Source organism: Lolium rigidum, chromosome 7 (genome assembly GCF_022539505.1).
Source record: "Lolium rigidum isolate FL_2022 chromosome 7, APGP_CSIRO_Lrig_0.1, whole genome shotgun sequence".
NCBI lineage: Eukaryota > Viridiplantae > Streptophyta > Magnoliopsida > Poales > Poaceae > Lolium > Lolium rigidum.
This window is the reverse complement of record NC_061514.1, coordinates 198,205,837-198,226,748: the sequence shown is the minus strand read 5'-3', so window position 1 is coordinate 198,226,748 and position 20,912 is coordinate 198,205,837. Positions and strand designations below refer to the sequence as shown.

Here is a 20,912-nt window from a genome sequence, read left to right as displayed (position 1 = left end):
CTTCTCCATCGACAACATTATCAGGTTCCTCCCCTGAAACTATATTTTTATTCCGTCACATCTTATGTGCTTTGCTTGGAGCGTCGGTTTGTTTTTGTTTTTGTTTTTGTTTGAATAAAATGGATCCTAGCATTCACTTTATGGGAGAGAGACACGCTCCGCTGTAGCATATGGACAAATATGTCCTTAGGCTCTACTCATAGTATTCATGGCGAAGTTTCTTCTTCGTTAAATTGTTATATGGTTGGAATTGGAAAATGCTACATGTAGTAACTCTAAAATGTCTTGGATAATTTGATACTTGGCAATTGTTGTGCTCATGTTTAAGCTCTTGCATCATATACTTTGCACCCATTAATGAAGAAACACTTAGAGCTTGCTAATTTGGTTTGCATATTTGGTTTCTCTAGAGTCTAGATAACATCTAGTATTGAGTTTTGAACAACAAGGAAGACGGTATGGAGTCTTATAATGTTTACAATATGTCTTTTATGTGAGTTTTGCTGTACCGTTCATCCTTGTGTTTGTTTCAAATAAACCTTGCTAGCCTAAACCTTGTATCGAGAGGGAATACTTCTCATGCATCCAAAATCCTTGAGCCAACCACTATGCCATTTGTGTCCACCATACCTACCTACTACATGGTATTTCTCCGCCATTCCAAAGTAAATTGCTTGAGTGCTACCTTTAAAATTCCATCATTCGCCTTTACAATATATAGCTCATGGGACAAATAGCTTAAAAACTATTGTGGTATTGAATATGTACTTATGCACTTTATCTCTTATTAAGTTGCTTGTTGTGCGATAACCATGCTTCGGGGACGCCATCAACTATTCTTTGTTGAATATCATGTGAGTTGCTATGCATGTCCGTCTTGTCCGAAGTAAGAGAGATCTACCACCTTAATGGTTGGAGCATGCATATTGTTAGAGAAGAACATTGGGCCGCTAACTAAAGCCATGATTCATGGTGGAAGTTTCAGCTTTGGACATATATCCTCAATCTCATATGAGAATAATAATTGTTGCCACATGCTTATGCATTAAAGAGGAGTCCATTATCCGTTGTCCATGTTGTCCCGGTATGGATGTCTAAGTTGAGAATAATCAAAAGCGAGAAATCCAAAATGCGAGCTTTCTCCTTAGACCTTTGTACAGGCGGCATGGAGGTACCCCATTGTGACACTTGGTTAAAACATGTGTATTGCAATGATCCCGGTAGTCCAAGCTAATTAGGACAAGGTGCGGGCACTATTAGTATACTATGCATGAGGCTTGCAACTTGTAAGATATAATTTACATAACTCATATGCTTTATTACTACCGTTGACAAAATTGTTTCATGTTTTCAAAATAAAAGCTCTAGCACAAATATAGCAATCGATGCTTTCCTCTTTGAAGGACCATTCTTTTACTTTTATGTTGAGTCAGTTCACCTATTTCTCTCCACCTCAAGAAGCAAACACTTGTGTGAACTGTGTATTGATTCCTACATATTTGCATATTGCACTTGTTATATTACTCTATGTTGACAATTATCCATGAGATATACATGTTACAAGTTGAAAGCAACCTCTGAAACTTAATCTTCCTTTGTGTTGCTTCAATACCTTTACTTTGATTTATTGCTTTATGAGTTAACTCTTATGCAAGACTTATTGATGCTTGTCTTGAAGTACTATTCATGAAAAGTCTTTGCTTTATGATTCACTTGTTTACTCATGTCATTACCATTGTTTTGATCGCTGCATTCATTACATATGTTTACAAATAGTATGATCAAGGTTATGATGGCATGTCACTTCGAAATTATCTTTGTTATCGTTTTACCTGCTCGGGACGAGCGGAACTAAGCTTGGGGATGCCGATACGTCTCCGACGTATCGATAATTTCTTATGTTCCATGCCACATTATTGATGATATCTACATGTTTTATGCACACTTTATGTCATATTCGTGCATTTTCCGGAACTAACCTATTAACAAGATGCCGAAGAGCCGCTGTCGTTGTTTCTCGCTGTTTTTGGTTTCGAAATCCTAGTAACGAAATATTCTCGGAATTGGACGAAATCAACGCCCAGGGTCCTATTTTTCCACGAAGCTTCCAGAAGACCGAAGGAGAATCGAAGTGGGGCCACGAGGTGGCCAGACACCAGGGCGGCGCGGCCCAGGTCCTGGCCGCGCCGGCCTGTAGTCTGGGCCTCTCGTGCCGCCTCTTTACCTGCCCTTCCGCCTACAAATAGCCTCCGTCGCGAAACCCCCAGTACCGAGAGCCACGATACGGAAAACCTTATCGAGACGCCGCCGCCGCCAATCCCATCTCGGGGATTCTGGAGATCTCCTCCGGCACCCCGCCGGAGAGGGGATTCATCTCCCGGAGGACTCTTCACCACCATGGTCGCCTCCGGAGTGATGAGTGAGTAGTTCACCCCTGGACTATGGGTCCATAGCAGTAGCTAGATGGTTGTCTTCTCCTCATTGTGCTTCATTGTCGGATCTTGTGAGCTGCCTAACATGATCAAGATCATCTATCTGTAATACTATATGTTGTGTTTGTCGGGATCCGATGGATAGAGAATACTATGTTATGTTAATTATCAAGTTATTACCTATGTGTTGTTTATGATCTTGCATGCTCTCCGTTATTAGTAGAGGTTCTGGCCAAGTTTTTGCTCTTAACTCCAAGAGGGAGTATTTATGCTCGATAGTGGGTTCATGCCTCCATTGAATCTGGGACAATGACAGAAAGTTCTAAGGTTGTGGATGTGCTGTTGCCACTAGGGATAAAACATTGATGCTATGTCTAAGGATGTAGTTGTTGATTACATTACGCACCATACTTAATGCAATTGTCTGTTGTTTTGCAACTTAATACTGGAAGGGGTTCGGATGATAACCTCGAAGGTGGACTTTTTAGGCATAGATGCATGCTGGATAGCGGTCTATGTACTTTGTCGTAATGCCCAATTAAATCTCACTATATTTATCATGACATGTATGTGCATTGTTATGCCCTCTCTATTTGTCAATTGCCCGATCGTAATTTGTTCACCCAACATGCTTTTATCTTATGGGAGAGACACCTCTAGTGAACTGTGGACCCCGGTCCTATTCTTTACATCCGAAATACAATCTCATGCTATTGTTCTTTACTCGTTTTCTTGCAAACAATCATCTTCCACACAATACGGTTAATCCTTTGTTACAGCAAGCCGGTGAGATTGACAACCTCACTGTTTCGTTGGGGCAAAGTACTTTGGTTGTGTTGTGCAGGTTCCACGTTGGCGCCGGAATCTCCGGTGTTGCGCCGCACTACATCCCGCCGCCATCAACCTTCAACGTGCTTCTTGACTCCTACTGGTTCGATTAAACCTTGGTTTCTTACTGAGGGAAACTTGCCGCTGTGCGCATCACACCTTCCTCTTGGGGTTCCCAACGGACGTGTCAACTACACGCATCAACACCCCGCGCTACACTTTGAGCATCCATAGGCGGTACTAACACACCACAATTTCATAGAGACATCCAACTCAAATCATAGTTCAGTGTACAAGTATTAAGTGAAATATAGCCTAAGAGACCCACGCGGTGCATACACTCCACCTTTACACACGTGGGACAAGGAGTCTCCGGAGATCACATAAGTAAAGTTCACTTGAATAGCATAACGACATCTAGATCACAAAGCTCATGGTCACATAAAGATCACACCATGGGAGAGAGATATAAACCACATAGCTACCGGTAGAACCCTCAGCCCAGGGGGAGAACTACTCACTCCGCATCGTAGGAGCCAGCAACGGTGATGGAGATGGCGGTGGAGTCGATAGAGATGGCTCCGTGGGCAATTCCTCGTCCCGGCAGGGTGCCGGAACAGAGACTTTTGTCCCCCAGATCTTGTCTGCGATGGCGGCGGAGCTATGGAACTTTTCATGGGCGGAGGCTTGTATATTTAGGGTTTTTGCGTCGAAGGATTTATATAGGCAGAAGGGAAAGGTCGGTGGGCGCCCGAGGGCCCCACACCATGCCTACGCGCGGGTCAAGGCCAGCCCGCGCCTAGGGGTGGTTTGGCCGCCTCGGCCCCCCCTCCATCTCTGCTCTGGACTCCATCTTCGCTTCGGTAAAATAGCAACTTCGGCTTTTGTTTCATCCAATTTCGAGAATATTTCCTTTACAACTTTTGTGAAATACAAAAACAGCAGAAAACAGGAACTGGCACTGTGGCATCTTGTCAATAGGTTAGTGCCGGAAAATGCATAAAGTGCCACGAAGTATGAACAAAACATATATGAATTGGTGTAAAACAAAAATGAAATATCAAAAATTATAGATACGTTTACAACGTATCACAAGCTAACAAATGCATCATGCATGATTATACCATCTCATATCAGGGATTAGGATTTACCCTTGAAGCGCGCGAAACAGCTCCATTAGCAGTCCATCTCCTCTACCACGCAGCAACACAACCACCACCACCAGCACCACCACCACCACCTCAAACATCAGCAACAGCACCACCACCACCACCTCCAACAACACCTCCACCAAAACGCTCCCAAAACTAATTAACCAACCTATAGATCAGGTGATTCTACAACACTTGGTGGTGAAATAATAACAAAATGCTGAACAAATCGTTGTTAAATGAGAGCAAAAACGAGAGAGAGAGAGAGAGAGAGAGAGAGAGAGAGAGAGAGAGAGAGAGGGAGAGAGGGAGGGAGAGAGGGAGAGAGAGGGAGGGAGAGGGAGGGAGAGGCACTAGTAGGAAAACCCTTATAGGCGAAGCTTAGTTCTGTGGCGCACCATTTTGAGTGCGCCACAGAAACTTATTTTGTGGCGCACAAAGCTCGGTGCGCCACAGAAATAGCTTAATTTTGTGACGCACTACTAAACCGTGCGCCACAAAAACTTGGTGGGCCCCACACCCTGTCACCCCCAATCATTGGTTTTACAATTTCTATGGCGCACAAACCTCGGTGCGCCACGGAAATTACTTCTTACGTGGCGCACGGCAGCAGTGCGCCACAAAAATAAGGTATTCCGTGGCGCACTGTTTTGTGTGCGCCACGAAATAAGTTATTCCGTGGCGCATCTGCGCTCGGTGCGCCACGAAATAAGCTATTCCGTGGCGCACCTGTGGTTGGTGCGCCACGGAATTAGCGAACCAGATCTACAAAAGTGAGCCAACCTCCCACCTACCACACTACACAAGCCATTCTTCTTCCTCCATCTAGCTCGTCCCCCCCTTCTCTCTCATACCATTTTGACTCCACTTTTCACTTGCTTGGGTATTTATTGCACTTACTTTGGTTGATACTTAATTGGAGTTGAGAATAAGGCTCTCCATACTCTCTCCTCCTCTCGAAGTCATCGATCGCGGTCTCGTCTCGGTATCGAATCTAGAAGGTGAGTAGTTGGAGGAGACATACATATGCTTGGAGGAGACATGCATATGCTTGTAGATCTTGTGTGGCCGTCGTGTGTATGGATGCTTGTTGCGGGTGAAGCGCTTGTGTGTGTGCCGGTGTGGTGCATGGATGTTTGCCGAAATGTTGATTCATTTCCGTTTCGGCAAGTTTTGCACTACCCATATGTCCTACTTTGAGGAGAGGTCATGCCGAATTTTTCCACTCCATGTAATACCTTGAGGAGAGGTACGGCCCATGCATGTGTGTGCATTTGGTGCGGTTCTAATTTCCTGTTCTATGTATACCATTTGCGAGGCAAGCATGGTCCTCTCGATGAGTTCCGCTCGAATCTCTAGATACAAGATAGACGCGAAGGAGGACATGATTCGGAACAATAGGCGCCAGATAAGATGTCCGTGTCGATCATGCAAACTCGAGCGCTCGGATCAACCCCGATTCCGGACAACTGGAGGAGCACCTGCGGAGGCGCGGTTTCATGCAAGACAACCAGGCGCGGCCGGCCCCATCAAATGGTGCGCATGAAGACCATGTCGAGCGAGATGACTATCATCATGAAGAAGACTATCATCATGCCGACGGGGACTATCATCATGAAGAAGAAGTCGACGGAGAAGATCATCATGAAGAAGAAGATGCCGGCGGAGAACATCATCATGATGAAGAAGAAGATTCCGGCGCGACCCCGCTAATTTCGGCCTTGCGGGACTCTCATGTTCAAGATCTTCTCCTCCAGGAGACGAGCAACGATAGAGTTGCAGCTAGAGAGAGAGCCAAGCTGTCGCAAATGGAGAAAGACGGGATGACTCCGATCTTTCCTGGGTGTCGTCCGCAGGATACACGCTTGCATGTAACGCTTGATTACCTGCAGATGAAGACGCAGAACAAGAACTTAAAATTCTGGCACGATTGTCTCCCGAAGGGGAACACATTGCCAAGTAGTACCGAGGAGGCCAAGAAAGTCGTGTGTCCCCTTGACCTACCGCACGAAAAATACCACGCTTGCATTAATGATTGTGTGATTTATAGGTGCGAGTACAAGGACAGAACCACATGTCCGGTGTGTGGCCACGGACGGTACAAGGTTGGGAACAAGAAGGTACCTCGAAAGGTGGTATGGTACTTTCCTATCACTCCCCGTCTGCAGCGGTATTTCGTGGACCCTAAGGAAGCAAAGCTCATGCAATGGCACGCGGAAAGGCAGAATCCCGAAGAAGATCCGGAGATGGGCTATATGCTGACACACCCTTCAGACGCTGGACAATGGCAAGCATTGGACATCGCCTTCCCTAGGTTCGGAGGCGACGCAAGGAACATCAGGCTGGGTATGAGCACCGATGGACTCAATCCGTTCGGCAACCGAAGTAGCACGCATAGCACCCGGCTCTGTGTTTGTATGGCCTTACAACCTACCCCCGTGGCTGTGCACCAAGCAAAGGTACATACACACTGAGTATTCTCATTCGAGGGCCGAAACAACCAGTGTCGACATGCATTTGTATCTCGGGCTGCTGAAAGAGGAGTTAGACACGTTGTGGAAGACGCCACCCCGTACGTGGGACGCCTACACTAGAACTTATTTCGATATGAGAGCCGCGTTGATCACGACGGTCACGGACTATCCTGGTTACGCATATGTATCCGCCTGGTGGGCCACGAATTCAACGGCTGTGTGAAGTGCATGGACGATACCCCGCATCTACAACTACCAAGGGATCCCGGGTCCTCGAAAACCGTCTACCCGGGTGCTCGAAGGTGGCTTCGCTTGGATCACCCGTGGAGAAAACGCGGTGATCTATTCAATGGTAAAGATGAGCCCGATGGACCCCCACGCCCGAGGAGCGGCGCGAAATCGATGATCTTCGAAAAATTGGAAGGAGTGCCCAGCCGCCGGAAAGAAGCGACCGAAGCCGGAGCCGCTGCTCGGTGTATGGAAAGCGAGGTCTGTTTTCCATGACTTGGAGTACTGGGAAGGTCCTCCACACGCCCCACAGCCTCGATGTCATGCACATTACGAAGAACGTTACCGAGAGTCCGCTTGGCACTCTTTGCAACTCGGAAAAGTCCAAGGATGGACCGAAAGCAAGATACGATCTTAAACATTTTGGTATCGGGAAAGATCTTCAAGCCCCGATATCGACGATGATGATGATGATGATGATCGGACGGAAGGGACTCAACGTCTCCGTAAAGGGCTAAGAAGAACGCGGTGCAGCTTCCCGCTGCTCGCTTCACAACGAGTCCGGAGGAGCTCGAGCGATTTTCAGTGCCTCCTAGGAGTGAAAGTTCCTCACGGTTACTCGGGGAATATAAGCAGATATCCGGACGTAGCGAAGAAGAGGTTCACCGGGATGAAGTCTCACGATTGCCACGTGCTAATGACGCGAGATACTTCCCGTTGCGATCCGAGGCATAATGGACGAGCACGTCCGTGATACGCTATTTGGCCTATGCAACTTTTTTGACGTTATCACCGGGAAGTCGATCGGCGTGAGGCAGCTGAAGATGCTACGAGGATGAGATCGTGGTGATACTATGTGAGCTCGAGATTTACTTCCGACCTGCATTTTGTGATATATGCGTCCATCTCCTTCTCCATGTCGTTGAAGACATCAAGCAGCTCGGCCCAACGTTCCTCCACAACATGATGCCTTTCGAAAGGCAGAACGGTGTCATGAAAGGATACGTTCGCAATAGGGTCCGTCCAGACGCAAGCATGGCCAAGGGGTTTCTAACCTACGAGTGCATCTCCTTCTGCCAGAATTATCTAAGCACCGAGGACGACGAGGATCATGTTGGTCTACCCCCCGGACGCACCTCGGGAGGCTCGCTAGAGTCGGTCACCGCGAGGGCTACCGCTCAGTCCATGTCGGCATTGAAAATCGACGCGACGACTTTGACAGGGCTCACCGGGTCGCGCTACAACACTTAAAACTGACCGAACCTTTCGTGCAAGAGCACAAAAGCATGGTCGAGCAGAATTACATCGATATGGGCCGGCCGAGGAAGATGGGAGACGTAACCAAAAGCACAACTCCAGCTTCACGCGTTGGTTCAAGCAAACTCAACCGGTTGAAGCACGGAGAAATACGCCTTCTACCGAAGATGAAAAACTCATATACACCTTATCACGGGGACCCGCGCAGAACGTAAGGACCTATCGGGGTACGACATCAACGGTTACGTGATTCTACACCGAGGAAAAGGACAGAAATAGTGAAAATCAAAACTCAGGAGTAACTATGCTCGTCATACGCCGATGACGAGACTAATGTCAAGGAAAGATTTTTTGGAAGGATCGAGGAGATATGGGAGCTCAATTACTGTGGAGAGACGGTGCCAATGTTTCGTGTGAGATGGGCCAAGAAGGTCGAAAAAGAAGGCCGATATTTCACAACCATGGTTATACCCGATGCAAAATCGAAGAACGCATCCGCGAAAAATGAGCCATGGGTACTCGGTAGCCAAGTTGACCAATGCTTCTTCATCACCGATCCGTCGAGGCCTAGCCGTGTTGTCGTGAGGAGGGGCAAGAGGAGCATCATAGGAATGCAAGGAGACGCCAACGAGGAAGACTTGGACAAGAACGGTGACCCGAAGATGGAGGAGGAATTCGACAGCACTTCGACATGCCTACTACTAGTAAAGTAAGAAGGAAGACCTCCCTACCCTCTAAAGGTTGTCCGTTCACACGAAGAAATCTCAAGGTGGCCGGCATAAAGTATTCAACTGCCAACAACCGAAAGGGCAAGAAGATTGCGAAGAGACGCTAGAGCTCGGAGCCGGGACGAAGAAGATCTTTTTTTGGTCTATCACATGTGTGTGAGTGTGTGTGTTAGACAAGTACATGCATGTGTGTGTCAGAGAAACAAGAACATGTTTGTATGAGACAAGTAATTTATAATTCCCTACTAATTACTAAATAATGTTGTGTTATTTATTGAAATGTACGTAACTAAAAGATGAAAAAAAGGAAGAAAAATTGTGTGGCAGCCAGGGTTCGAACCTGGCTACTAATGGGCGCTAACATTGGCCTTAACCACTAGGCTAGTGCTAAGTATCTGTAAGGACACAGCAGTAAGCCGTTTTGTTTGGCTAAGTGTCTAAATTCTGTGGCGCACGACCCTTCGGGTGCGCCACAGAATTAAGAAATTCTGTGGCGCATGGAAGAGCTGGTGCGCCACAGAATCTTAGTTCTGTAGCGCATGTACAGGTGGTGCGCCACAGAATTTAGACACTTAGTGAAATAGTCGACTCGTTTCTTTCTTCCCCACTCAGAAACAGTTCTTCCCCGACGAGCCAACCCTAGCGCGCGCCCACCACTCTGCTCTCGCAACCACCGCCACCGCCTAGCGCCGCCGAGGAGGAGGAGGACCGCCACGCCACCGCCGCCGAGGAGGAGGAGGACCGCCACGCCACCGCCGAGCAGGACGCCCGAGCCCGAGCCGCCGCCGCAGATCGAGGAGGAGGAGGACCGCCACACCGCCGGCGAGCAGGGACGCGCGAGCCCGAGCCTCCACCGCAGAGGAGGAGGAGGACAACGCCGCCGCCACCGCAACCCTGCGCCGCCGCCATTCGGTGAGAGCCCCTCTCCCCTGTCCCCACTCCCTTGTCCCCCTCCTCACTGCCCCGTGCCCCATCCCCAATCCTGCCACCGCGAGCGTCCTCGCTCGATTTCCTTCTTGCTCGCAACTTGGAATTTGTCCATGTAATCGTCCGATTGAATGTAGTTAGTGAATTGGCGAGATACAAATTGGTTAGTGAATGTAGTTAGTGAATTGGTTGATTTAGGTTTTGAATGTAGTTAGTGAATGTAGATACAAATTTACTACTGCTAGGTAATGTTTTGAATGTGATTTAGGTTTTCGAATTAGCGAGAGAAATGTAGATATTAATCTTGTCATTTAGTAAGAACAAAATTAGGGTGAGAGTTAGTGATCATGTGTGTGCTGCATGTGCTAGTGAATCACTTGTGTCTCCTGCTGCCATTTTATGTTTTGAATTCATTTTATGAAATGATCATGCTCATGCTTCCTGGTTGCAAGATAAGAATGCATAGATGGGTTTAGTTCACCTTTGGCCACTGATTAAATAGATGGTTTTAGTTCACATATGACCACTGATTAAATACATGATTAAATGCATAGATGGTTTTTTAATACAATGCAATATGCTTTTTAATACAAATGAAAAAATGAACAAGCTAATGATGAAATGATACTGCAATATGTTTTTTATTGCTTGCTATTTTTTTTAATTCATTGGTTGCTGTTTTTTTAATTCATTGCTTGCACTAGAGCTAATAAAGTTCTTGCTATTTTGTTGGCAGTAGAAAATTTAGGTTTAGAAAAAGAAAATGCTTGGGTTAATAAAATGAAATTGCTTGGGTTAATTCACCTCCGGCCACCTCTCGCCCTAGCAAGAATATTCCTCTCGAACCAAAAATGCCTCTGCCTAGCAAGAATGGACGAGGCTCTCCGACCCATTTTGGGGAATATTCCCAATGGCTTGTCTCCGACCCATTTTGGAGAATATTCTCCCTCTTGTGGATTGACATCACAATTCAAAAAAAGAAACTCGATGGCATTGTCCTATGTAACACAACTGTTCAGCTTGTGTTCTCATACCCTCTGTGCATGCCCTCCATCCTATATAAATGCCTAGTGTAGTGAACCTGAAAACCACACCAAACATGGACAACCTGTCCTGGAGTGCAAAGAGGAGGAGCACTGGCTCCCTTGGTGCCTCTGGCTCTAGGGATGCCACTCTTTCCAAGACTTTTTCTATGGGTAGGGCAGACAAGGAGTTGCTAGTGTATCGTAGGAGAAGTGTGCAAGAGAGGGAAGCTTCTGCTGCCAGGTTCAGGGAAGAAGAAGCAGCAGATGGCTTAAGGAAACGGCGGTCGCCGCCCCCACTACCCTGAAGGAACCGACGGTCGCCGCCGCCACCCGGAAGGAACCGACGATCGCCGTCACCACCAGACGCCACAAACAGTTGTTGGGAGCGCTACCGCAACGACCGTCTACTAGACGCACGGTACGCCAAGCGGCGGCATCGCAACCGCCACCACCTAAGGTCCCGGACATGGCGCCACTTGATGGCAACGATGTAGATGATGATGATGACATCGATGCCTACATCAACACCGGCGCTCGCAGCCAAGATATGTACATGCCTCCTATGGATGAACAAGCCTTCCGCACACACGGCGATCAACTTAGTCGTCCCCCTACGGTCACGAAGCGGCGCCTGGTCTTCACGGGTCTTTCTCAAGACACTCCTCCGGAGGCCGGCAATCCCGCTCAAGTCAAGCTCGCTACCGTTTTCAGCCCTAACACGCTCGCGTAAGACGATCATCGGGGATCCACCCAAATCAACCCCAAGCAACCTCGGAAGCACCACCAGGCACCCGAAGCACCACCATCGGCACCACAAGCACCCCCGAGTAGGTCAAGTGAAGAAGGGAAGGAAGAGAGGAGCCAAGAAGGGCGCATCTTCGAGCCAGCCTCGCTCCTAAGAGGATCCGGGCCGACGACATGGTACCACCTACACCGGATGGCTTGCCCCGGTGTCATGAAGCCGGTAAACCTATACCGCCTCCGGACATGGAACACCTCGCAAGTGGACAAATGCTCCCTTTGCAGCACTCTATTCATTATCAAGAGAGCGTCCTTCTTAAAGAAAAGGATCCAAATTACCCGGTGTTCTCGGTCAAGGTGCCGTCCAACCAGAACTTCGTCAATGAAGACCCCGCGGATATCTTCTTCATAGCGTTCGAGGACGTCTTCAATCTATTTCACTCGAAACGGCTCGACTATAACTTGGTCCGCCTATACGCGATCAATCTTCGGATGAAGATCAACGAGAGAGACCCCGCCACATCGCGGTAGCGGATCCCTACTACATGCGCGATAGCCAGCTCCAGGACGGCTCAAGGACACGGACCAAGGCGGTGCGGTACCTCCAGAACTTCATGCTCATGCACAAAGAGAGCAACACCATTCTTCCGCCTGTCTTTCCCGAGTAAGTACACATCCGCTCACGGCCGTCGTAACTTATGCTTTCTTATATATTTCTTCCATTGCCGATCATTTCCAACATTCCATTTCAATTGCATGTGTTGAGCAGGGACAAATACTGCACACTCATCATCCTAGATCCAAAGTGGTCACTAGCACAAGTATTTCGACTCGTCGAGTACGACGACGAAGAAAGACTACACGAGAATAAGGGGTGTTCTCGATGAGGCTATCCTTGGCTACTCCAAAAGTGGAGGCACCTTCGACAAGAATGGGCAATATATCGGGCCGGACACTAAAAAGATCGGGTTCAAGCACGTGATCAACTTCCCTTGTATCAAGCAGCCACTGGCAGCATTAAGGAGGCCTTCTATGTCCTCCATCACCTTAAAGGGTTTGTCGAGGATGCAGAGATGATGTCTCCGCCACCTAGTAAGCGAGACCCCATTAAAATGTCGAGGGAAATCGGTGATGATGATCTTAGAGAAGACTTCCATCGCATCCAAGTAAAGCTCTCGGAAATTATCTTACAAGATGTATCCAACGGATCGGGGCTCTTACACGTAGCCAGAGCGTTGCCTAAGAGGGATATCGAAGAACGCCTACATAAGCAGGGTGATGGAAGGACGTGGACGACGAAGGACTTGTACAAGCCGTTCCCGGAGCCGCTCAAGAAGACGTCTCGTTGACCGAGGCCAGTGTGCCTAGCATTACTTTGAATCGATAGACAATTTGCACCGTGTTGTAAACTAAACTTGCTTAATTTGCTCGAAACGGTGGTCGTCGTTGTTGGACTTCAGTTACTATTGTAGTCGTTATCGTTGAACCATATTACTTATGTGATACCGATGCTATATTTCTTTTAGGTTTATTATTATTTCCTTGCTTTAATTCTTGTGAATATGTATGCATGTGAACCCTCTAACTCTTTCCATTGCGTTATATACTAATATGCCTTGTGTCCATAGAGATGACGTACTACGTCGTGTTCGAGGGGAGGGTTCCAGGAGTGTACGAGGAGTGGGAGGAGTGCAAGAAACGAGTGCACAAGTTCAGCGGCAATCGCTACAAAGGGTACCCGACTAGACACGAGGCGGTTGCCAAGTGGAGGGCGCACCAAGCGAACAAGAGCAAGATGAAGACCTTCCTTGTGCTCTCGCTCTTGCTCACCATCGTCGCGGCGGTACTCTATTTCATCCTAGTGTAGGCGGCGGCCGGTGTCACTTCGTTTGTATCTAGAGATGATGAGAACTTTCTTAATTTGCATGGATTATGAGTTGTATGGAGCTATATGTATAACTCGATCGGGCTCTAAGTAATGTGATGATGATGTGATGATTATATATGTCCATATTATATCTGTCTATATTATATCAGTATATAACCTCGTATACGGTGTATAAAACCAGTATAAAACCTGTATAATACACCAGGGAGCACAAAATCGAGTATACCCGTACATAGTTTTGTGGCGCACCAAAAAATAATTCCGTGGCGCACCTGTTTCGTGGCGCAGCTACATCACATGCGCCACTGTAACTACTTATTTCTGTGGCGCACTGGCCCGGTGCACCACAGTAAACCTTATTTCTGTGGCGCACGACCAGGTGCGCCACAGAAAGCTTATTTTTGTGGCGACGTTTCTGTGGCGCACCACCCGTGCGCCACAGAATCAAATTTTCGTGCGCCACTGATGAGGCTTTTCCTACTAGTGAGGGGGAGAGGGGGAGAGAGAGGGAGAGAGAGAGAGAGAGAAGCTGAGCTGAATTGAGAGAAACGAAGGAGGAAGAAGAGTGAGCGAGCAGCGCCGACAGCGTCGACTGCCGATTTTAAAAGAATCTGGCACTACTCGGGGTCAGGGAACCCGATTCCCCGCGCCTCGGGATGCAGCGACCCGACAGACCTGCCGCTGGCCAGGCCGACCAGCCGATAGCGGCCACTCGGGATTCTCCAACCCGACATCATCTTCTCAGGGTGGGGATGTCCGACAGCAGGCGGCAGAGCCAGATTCCCTGCTACTCAGGTTTCTGCACCCTGATTTTTAAATTTTGGGTTTCCCAACCCCAACAGTGTATTATTGCTGGAAAATCTTCAAACCGAGTATTATTTCTGAAAATAACAAAAAAGATTATTTTAAAAAATGGCTAATTTTGTGTCTCTCTAGGTGTGATCAGTTCTCACTTTGAAACTGACGCGCAGCTCCTTGCCATGGCGCTCAACAGCACAAAGGCAGACTTCTCCAGCAAGGCCGTGATAATTGAAGACCTCAAGATTGGAAGTCGCACGTGATTTGCCTCGTGCCGGATCTCTGTTAGTAGGCGTTCAACCAATACTGTTTGCACATGCCCTTGCACAGTTTGTTGTAAAATGTAACGTAGACTCTTCTATGAGTTGGGAGTTTCGTAATAAAGTCCAGTGCTTTTCGCTAAAACCAAGTATTTGTCTCTGTCATTACATGAGGGCATCTCCAACCGAGCGATCCAAATAGACGCGCTGGACCGTTCGTTCTGGGCCGTTTGGCCGAGCGGACACCCGGATAGCGGCCCGCGTCCGTGTGTCCGTTTGGGTCGCACGCTGCGCTCAACGCGCGGACGCAGCGCATATGTAATAAAAAACAAAAATGAAAATGAAAAAAGAAAACAACAAAAAATAAATTTATACTAATGGTTAATTAAACTTACCCCTATTTTGGGCAATTTTTACACAAAGAAAGCCCTATATGGGCTTTAAACTAAAAAAAAGCAAACCCTAGCCAGGGTTTGCGAGCACGGTGGCCGCCGGCAGTACTACCCCCAGTAGTACTCGTCGTCGTCGGCATCGATGACGACGACGCCCCCCGGCGGCGACGCGCTGTTCCGGCTCGAAACGCCGGAGGGCGCCGGGGACTCCGGCCAGGGCGACCACTGCACCCTTTCCCAGGCGGAGTGCGGCTTCGGCGGGCTCGCCGGCCTGCGCAGCCGTGCCCTCCGCGCGGACTCCTTCCGGAGCTGCTCCTCCGCTGCGGCCTGCAGCTCCGCCTCTAGCCGGAGCGCGGCCCGGCGCTCCTCCTCCGCCCGGAGCGCGGCCCGGCGCTCCTCCTCCTCCTGGAGCGCCGCCTGGCGCGTGGCCTCCTCCTGCCGGCGCGCCATCTCGAGGAAGGCCCACGCCTCCGCCTGGGCCTTCCTGGCCTTCTCCTCCAGCGCGGAGGCGCGCAGCATCTCGGCGAGGTGCGGCCATTTGGCCAGCTCGTCGAGGTCGCACTGCTCGCGGGACGCCGCGAGCGCTGCCTGCAGCTCCGGGTCGTCCTCCTCCTGGTGCTGGGGTTGCGGTTGCTGCTGGGGCTGGGGCTGGGCCTCGTCGATGTAGAGGCCGCCGGGGTGGCGGCCAGCCCGCCTTGCAGGTGTGCGCGGCTGCGCACGAGGCCGCGCCGTCGGCCGTGCCGGCGCGCATCGTGCTCCACCTCGAACCACAAGTCCCAGTTGGGACTTGCGTCGCCGTACGCGGGGTCCTCCTGGAGGTCCGCCGGCAGCTGCACGCGGCGCCTCCGGATCTCCGCGATGCGGGTGCGACCGGAGCCCGGGATGGGCGGCACCGGAACCCGATCTGGGCTCAGGTGCCAGCCGTGGGGGAGGTGCACGTCCCCCCACGGCATTGGGACGCCGGCGTCCCAGAACATCTGCGCCACCGCAACGGTGACGTAGATCCGGTCGCGTCTGGGAGGAGCCGGCGGCCCCATGGCAAACGCCGCCGGCGCGACTGGCCGGCTGCTGCAGGCCTCGTGGTCGTTCGCGGACGGGAAAAACTCGCGCTTCGGGGCCATGGCGGCGCGGAAGCTCTAGCCCGCGCGTGCGTGTGGCCGGAGTGGAGAGTGGGGACTGGATAGGGATAGTCCCCCTCCCCCAGTCCACATTTAATAGGACTGGGGCACCAATAGCTGGGCCAGCCACGCGGACCAGGCGGACACGCGAGGACGCCGCGTGCCATCCGCGGCCACGCAAACCCGGCCCAGATTTGGGCCGGGTTTGCGTCGTTCCGGACGCCGCGGCCGTCCGCTTTTGCGGTGCATCCCCGCGTTGGGCCGTATTTTTGTCCGGCTCGACCCATCCGGACGCGCGCGCGCGGGATGGGTCGCTGCGTTGGAGATGCCCTGAGACTAGTAAGTTTGCACGTGCAATGCATGTAAAAATAAAATAAAATTGTGAGATATGTGAAACAACATATCTCTTCTTCAGTTACAAAAATAAATACGACATATTTTCTTGTTCAAGCTAGGGAATGATCCAAATTCGCCAACTGTAGCAAGTTTCTTCAAACATGACATTTCATTGAAGCTCTACGGATAATCCTTGGTTAACAAGACCAACATGTTCTTGGGAGTTGGGAGCCTCAGAGTGACACAACTAAATAAGTACCCCTTCCATCACTCTTTAATCAAAATTTTCGCTCTTAATATGATTGATGCTACTAATTTTTCATGTAAAAATTCTTAAAAGGGAACAATATAACACCTGACACATATTTCCGTTTATAACAACAAAGCAACCAAAAGCACAGTTTGGCCAGCGGCAACAAAGTACACAATGACATCAGCTTAATCTTGTATTTTGTATCATGAGAGGAAAATAAATACATAGGGTCATGTGCACAAAATTTTAATTTGCACCATATGAACTGAAACAACAGGAGTTTCCATTTTCCTTCAAAGCATCAAACCAGAACAGACCACATTGTTTTAGCATCGTTAAGCAGTCATCAGCGGTGTTAACATAAATTTCACTACTTCAGCGACAATGTAAAGCAAAAAAACGTAATTATGTAGTATCACCCTGGCAACACCGTGAGGCCACTCTCGAGTCTTGAGCAGCTCGTAGTTAACGGGGCACTTCTGCCAGTCAACCTCGACAATGATCTTCCTTCACTTTGCCGGCCCACTCAGCCTCCACGTTGCTGCCATTGTTACAGAAGCAAAAAATAATAAGTGAGACACGTCTGAACTTGTATACACTGCACAAATGTGACTTTAAAAGCTCTCAAATATAGATACACCATAGATAAAATGGTTAACTGATCAAACACCAGTGATCAGCAAGTCCATCAAGAAGGCAAGTAACTGAACCATATTAGAGGCAGAATGGTCCTCACCGAACAGTATACTACAGTTGGGCACAGGTAGTACAATACCATAAATTCAGGGTGCATTCTCTCAGCAAAGGACATAGACACAAGATTTATAAAATATAATATGCATAAGGTTTATTCAACTTAATGATTTGAGTAACATCCCACTGATGGGAACATCGGTATATAGTGGCTTTACTGACTCGAAGTAGCATCCAAGGAAAAATGAGATCGTCGGTACCAAACTATTTTTATATCATATAGAATTGGTACATAGCAAATGGAGAGCATACAAATTAGTGTTAGTTCATTATTATTTAAGTTGAAAAATTGTGTTAGTTCATTATTATTTAATTAAGTTGAAAATTAGTGTTAGTTAATTATATGTAAAGTAAATGAGCACTCTCCCTAAGATCTCGTGCCAACGCCCAATATTATCTATTATGTTTGTTGCTGTAAAATAATAGAGGAAACTGCAATAATTTGCATCTCCTCTTTTGTTTTATTCAAAGCAAATGGAAACTAATATAAAGGAAGGACGTACCCAGTGCTGAGAGCTCCCGCACTGTGCGGGGTCTGGGGAAGGTGTTAGTGGCAAGCCTTACCCTCACGAAGTGCAATGTGAGGAGACCGCGACTCGAACCTGGGACCTCTCGGTCACAAGCGGTGAGGCTCTACCGCTACACCAGGCCCGCCCTTCAAATGGAAACTAATATCTGTCACATAAACATGGTAAAACCTGAAGATAAATCAGGAAGCTCTACCTCCACATTGGGATGTCGACAAAAGCCTTCGCCTCAGCAGAAGTGAACATCTGTAATCTGTTACAACATAGCCCTATGTTCTTCAATATTTCAAATATAAGTTCTGGAGTACGTACACTCTGGTTGGTCAATATTATGAGGATGCTACAACATAAAAGAACTGACATATATTAGAGCATGGATGAAGCAATGAAGAAACCAGATTAAACAAAACAAGTTGCTCTAGTTGCTACCTTCTTGATTGGTCCAGTCTTGACAGCGTATGGAGTAGGATTTTCTTGCAGAGCACCGTGCTTATATGGTATTTACCCGCCAGTGAAAATTTGATACAATTAAACTCTTACGTCCATGTACATTACATCAATTCAAACATGTAGTAATTTAGTACAACAGTAGTATTTTTGTGGAGAAAATGAAGCTCACATGATACCACTGGTATAGTGGTATACCAAAGGGAAAAGTCATACTCCAGTATAGTAGTGAACTTACTTCTTGAGAATTGCTGACATTGGTATTTTCTGGCTCCTACTCACAAGTATACATAATATCTCCTTTGTTGGCAGGAAAATATAAGATGCCATAGTGATCATTCAAATAAACTTTAGCATTCAAAATATACTATAATTAATTACGAATAAAAGACTACATGATTCTTCTATATCTCTAACCTTTTTTGTTTTTTAAATATAGCACTATCAACAAATCGTAACCATTCCTCAACCGAAATCACTGTGTACAATAGCAGGGAGAAGAAAGGGAGTTACAATAGTGAGATACCATACAGTTCACTCTAGCAAAATAGATCAAACAATTATTCATACAAAAGAGAACAGTGCTCAAACAGATAGTTTCTATTGGTCTGCTCTTGTATGTGAGAAGAAACTGAAATTCGGAAGGGCTATAAGAAATCTTTAAGCAACTACATATTCAATTGTAGCCAGCAATTTCCGATGTCTCCATTCTCCATAAATCAGTGACACTACAGCTACCAATATTTAACAGTATGCAAAGAAATTGCTGATTACTTCAAGACAAGCTTCATTTCCAAATCTAAATAAGTCAGTTGCAAATAGCTATTTTAAAAACATGATATGCAGAGGGGTAAATGCATTATAAACAAAAGCAATATATTAGTCTGTGCTATGCACACATTTTTGCATATCAATGACACGTTGATGGGTAAGACTGAACCTGGTCTTTTTCATCATGTGTAGACAAAAATCTGAAACAAATATTTCTGCTAGGTGCTTACTGATGAAACACCTGAACATCACATTTGAAATATTATTTGGGTTAAAACAATTCCAATTGAATGGATGCAAAATGCGTAAAAATATCCTAGTTAAGGAGTTACATTACCACTTAAAGCGGAGAATTTCCATGAAGGAAAGTATGAACTTACAGAGTCCTAATGGCCCCATAAATAGCACTCCCACCGATCCATAATAAGTGTCATTGCTTTAGTTTCAATTGGTTCCAATTTGAACTAAAACCACGATACTTATTATGTATCGGATGGAGTACGTAAGTAGCTTTACCTGCCGATTAAGCATATTTTCAGTAACATTTTTCTAAATGATTTTTTCAGTAACATAATGCGAAAAAAATGCATACATGATACTTGGTCCTGTCTGCCCCATCTGATCCAATATTTGAGGTGATGCTAACCATGACTCCATGAGAAGCAAGAGTTAGCATCTCTGCATGCCCAGCCCATCGATCTTTTAAAACAAACATTGTGTATCAACGTGCGTAGGTGAATGATCAAAACCATGTACTGATTAGCAATCCTAAATAATATTTGTAACCAATTGGAAGTATTTCATTCATCGTTTCATGGTATTAATTAGCAAACCTGAAAATCGATTGTACTTGCAGACTGCAAAGCTGCAATGTAGAAGAGGAACATCCAGGGCTGGGCTCAGGCGATGGAGTGGGGCTTCGTGTGCAGGGCTACTGGAGCGCAGGCTGAGATGCGCGATCGCGTGCTGGGCAGCGTCCTCCCGTGGCGACGGCGGGCAGGATCCATGTGGCGGCGTGCCGAGCGGTGGCTTCAAGCGCAGGATGTCGGCTGCGGCCAGATTCCCCGTGGCGTCGTGTACGGCGCCGGCAGCAGGCAGGATCATTCAGAGGCGGTGGGATCGGCGGCGGGAAGGATCCCTGTGGCGCGTGCAGCGCGGTGGTACCGGCGGCGGGATCGCGATGCGTCAGGTTGGGGGAAAAGGTGGGAGGGCCGACGGGATTAGATTAGCGTGCGTGCCATCTGCTGCAGGCGGCGAGGTGAGGACGTGACGATGGGGCGAGGAACTCTGCGGGTGCGGTTGCGGGATGCAACGGCGTGGTGGGAGTCGCGGACCGGGGTGGGGCAGTGAGATTAGTGGCGATGCGGGTCAGGGAAGCGTTGTCCCCTCCTTCAAACACGGGATAGCTGTGAGCCGTCAGATAGCTGATAAACCGATCATACGTTCCAGATCTTCTGAATCAGCCCATCTGGAATAGAATACCAGTATCTTGCCCGGCCGCCTTGGCCCACACTTGTTATTGCACTTGAGTTTGTCCATGATGATCGTGTGTGAAAGTTTCCATATGGATACGGACTT

The 20,912-nt window shown here is 47.9% G+C and overlaps 1 long non-coding RNA gene across 2 annotated transcripts; it reads right to left on the bottom strand.

Annotated features, from left to right (window-relative positions):
- Nucleotides 1-17,097: 17,097 nt before the first annotated feature.
- LOC124678111 lies at nucleotides 17,098-20,261 on the bottom strand. 2 transcript variants are annotated; one of them, XR_006994337.1, is made up of 5 exons: nucleotides 20,168-20,261; nucleotides 19,927-20,033; nucleotides 18,546-19,041; nucleotides 18,313-18,456; nucleotides 17,098-17,377 (listed from the first exon to the last, which is right to left on the bottom strand). It is a non-coding gene; the product is annotated as an uncharacterized LOC124678111 (long non-coding RNA). The 2 variants fall into 2 exon arrangements; XR_006994336.1 differs by lacking the exons at nucleotides 19,927-20,033; nucleotides 20,168-20,261 and having other exon boundaries at nucleotides 18,546-19,867.
- Nucleotides 20,262-20,912: the final 651 nt, after the last annotated feature.